The 3,631-nt window shown below is 40.7% G+C and overlaps 1 pseudogene; it reads right to left on the bottom strand.

Annotated features, from left to right (window-relative positions):
- Positions 1 to 311: 311 nt before the first annotated feature.
- LOC138020837 (C-reactive protein-like) overlaps positions 312 to 3,631 on the bottom strand; it is a 17,300-nt pseudogene continuing 13,980 nt past the window's right edge.

Genomic DNA, 3,631 nt, shown 5'->3' with positions numbered 1-3,631 from the left:
TGAACAGGACTATATTGCTATGGAAGCATTTGATTGACGTCCATCCAAATTTAGTTTAAAAAAAAACAATCCGTTGAGGGGCAGGTGTGACTGATAACCGCTGTAATGTAAATTTATTTTTTCATAATAAAAGTTTGAAATTTCGCCTTGCGCCACGCCTTACTCGACTGACCTGGCGCTAAGGCCTGAGGTCTGATATCAAAATAACCACTTTCCTCCTTTTTATCGGCGAAAGAGGTGTGAGGGTCATTTCGTATTTATGTGCCCGATGGGTTTATTGTCTGTAATTAAATGTATAAGAACGAATAAATGTGTCCTAAGGCTTAACCCAGGCTTTCACTCCTGATCAGTTGTAAAAAGAATCTAAGAGGAAAATTCAAAATTGCCTCTGACAGGTTGAACTTCGTCAAAAGGGTGGTTGTGTATTCCTAAGATGGGAAACGGCTCGTAATAACAAAATAAGAATTTGGTAGGTAATAAGACAAAAAATACATCGTTGGCCATAAAACGTCAGCGCAGTGAACTGAACTACGTTTACCCTTTAATTCGCAGGTTGTCTTTCACGTCTTTTCTTATTTACTTAGAGTCGAAACCTTCAAACTTGTTAACAAGTGGGTAGCGGAGTTACTTTTAACGAGCCTCGCAAATGAGACTTAAAGTGGGCCCAACGGAACACATTGCCGAGCCCTATAGAACACGACTTAGACATCCGCTGTATCTCTTCCTCGTCTTTGACGTGATCCCAGATATTGACACCTGTCATTTCACCGATTATTCACTGATTGGCGTCAAAGGATCCCCCAAATCTGTCTTGCTCCTGGCCCAGTACCAGAGCTCCGCCAGTGCGAATCACATGCCCTGTAAAAAACGGAGAATGGCGTCTCAGAGAAATAAACTTGGACAGTACTTTCAAATATTGTCATTAGACACTTGTTAGTTCAATGATGTTAGAACGTGTGATGTGCATCTCACTGAGTTGACGTAATTTTGTAATACCGTCATATGACATGTTCAGGCATAATGTTTCCAAACAAATTTCTTCGAAATTTGTTTTATAAAAGGAAAACTGATTTTAAAACCACTTTTCTTCACTTTCAAATTTCGTGGGCGCGGTTGTCTTGAATAATTGTGACGTGTTACGGTTGCCCTATCGTCCTGACACAAAGAACTTTTGTCTAATAACAACAGGGTAACTGTAACACTCTACAATTATTCAAGATGGCGGCGCCCGCGAAATTTGTAAACAAAAGTAGGCGATCCTAAAAATTAATTTCGGATGCAAACGCTTTCTTTGAAAAAAATTTAACTGATTTGACTGTAAAGGTTATTTTCCCTATTATTTAAAGTTATTTTTTTGTTAAAGTGGAGGTTCCGTTTAATAAGCTGGCTCGTTGGTTACGGGCAAAATGACAACTGGTAAACTGGAAAACAATCTTCGTAAGCCCGGTTGGATGTTGTCCTTACCCACGGAGCTACAAAAATCCCTAGGGAGCTAGCTCGTTTATCTAGATTTTTAATGGACAATGTGCCCTTGGTATGCCAACTCTACATGTTCTACATTACACCATAGTTCATATCGACGAACTGGTTATGAAACCTCGAAAACTTTAAAAGCGAGAACAGTACGGAACCCATTAAGTGACATTAAATTGGGCTTTTAATTTCAAATCTCCGAAGTTTTGCCTGCGTTTTGACTCTTTTCCCTACTTTTTTCGGAATGCCGCTGACCCCTACCTACCTTGGGTGTCTTGAAAAGAGAGAGCTCTAAGAGCCCAAGATTCGAAAACGAAGAAATTAACGCCTCAATTTGGCTAACCCGAGGTCTAACTAGGCCTGAAGTTGGGTTTTAAGCCTAGGGTTAGCCAAGTGAGGGGTTTGGGTTACTTTCTTCGTTTTCGAGTCTTAGATAGGGTCTTAGGGGTATTAAGGGTCTTTGTTTTTAAGACACCCAGGTAGTTGGGGTCGGCAGCCTTCCGAAAAAAGTCGAGAAAAAAGTCTGGAAAAAGGTCAGGAAAAAAATGGGGAAAAAAGTCGGGAAAAACGTGTGGACGCAGGAAAAAGGTTGAGGGAAAAAGTCAGAACGCGGGCAGAACTTCGGAGGACATTGAAAATTAATAGCGTAATTTAGTGGCACTTAATGAGCTCCGTAGAACAGTAACATCGCGCTTCATGTTAACTTGACCGTGATCAAGCACAATCTTTTGCCCTCGATTCACAACTGGGTTCTGAATAAATTAATCGAAACTTTTGATTGGCTGTCTTTTAGAAAAAGGGTGCGGTTTGTTCATGGGTAGGGCCAAAATTAAACAGCGAACAAAAACATATAACAAAGAATCATGTCGAGTTTCTTAACCATCTCTGTATATTAACTATGATTACTCTGGCCTTGAAAGTTGAAACATAGGGGCTTTTCGGGGCAATGAAACACAATCATGACAGAACAGAACATACAACAACAACTGTTAAAAATCCCAACTGGCTGGAGGCAAGCTAGTTGACTACTTACAAGTGCAGCTGAGAATTTGAGCCAGGGACGACTAGGAACAAGCTCAACCAGGGCTCAGAACGTGCTTGAACCCGGGATCCCCAAATCTCAAGGCGAGCGCTAACTAGTGGGCCGCACTGACTCTATAACCTGCATCTATGGTTGCATGTGAAAATTAGTGGCACATGATATTGTAGAGCCCGCAGAGCAGCGGGAAACATTGTCCTTTCATAACCAAGATAACCGTGCCTAGTTTTCCAGGAGTTCTAGTAGGTCAATGGGAAGAGCATCCCACTGCTGTTACTGAGGTCGTAAGTTCAAATCCTCCCTAGGATTTTGATTTTTTCAGTTGCCCTTTCGCCCATGGCGAAGTAACCAGCTTATTCTCTTTCCCAAGAGCGCTCTACACTGTATTGCACTAAACATCTATAGTGGCGTAAGGGTTACGTCGTTAATCTTCGTTGATTCAACTCGAAACGTTACTGGCCAGAAAGCTGGCGCTATGATGATTTGAGAAGTAATATGTCAAAAACGAGTGCGAGTGTTTCATCAGGGGTTCCAAACCGAGAAACAGATGAGTGCTTTTAATGTCCCGAGGTGTTTGGGATCCCTGATGAAGCACGAAGCACGAGTTTTTTACATGACTTCTCAACCTTACTAAGTATGAGCACGTGGAGTGTAATGTGATGATCTTTTGTTTTATCAGACACGTCATAGTTATTTATGAAGGAAATGATATCCAATATTTGGGTGAGTTTAAAAGGTAGAACTTTTGAATAAATTTACATAATAGGTCGTGATGGCGAGCTAATCAAAATCACGTCGTTTTCGCCTGGCAAAATGATTCGGTTAACGTAACAAGGCCATTCAAGTTTCAACTAAAGATACATTTTTGCCGAATGACTGAGGTTAAAAGAAGTACAAGCGCCGGTTTTAGATTGCGGTGGACTTTTCAAAGACTACGAACTAAAACGGATGCTCGTTCGCTGAACTATTGAGTGTCCAAATTTGTTTTAATCCTCTGGACGCTAATGATAAAAGGTACTGCGAAAGTTCTATGTTAAATATTTGGAAAATTTTAAATGTATTGTGTTCGGGTGGTTTATTTATATGTTTTTTCCACGAAGGTTTATTAGCATAAAGGTT

This window comes from Montipora capricornis, chromosome 10, assembly GCF_036669925.1.
Source record: "Montipora capricornis isolate CH-2021 chromosome 10, ASM3666992v2, whole genome shotgun sequence".
Taxonomy (NCBI): domain Eukaryota; kingdom Metazoa; phylum Cnidaria; class Anthozoa; order Scleractinia; family Acroporidae; genus Montipora; species Montipora capricornis.
This window is presented reverse-complemented; position numbering and strand designations above follow the sequence as displayed.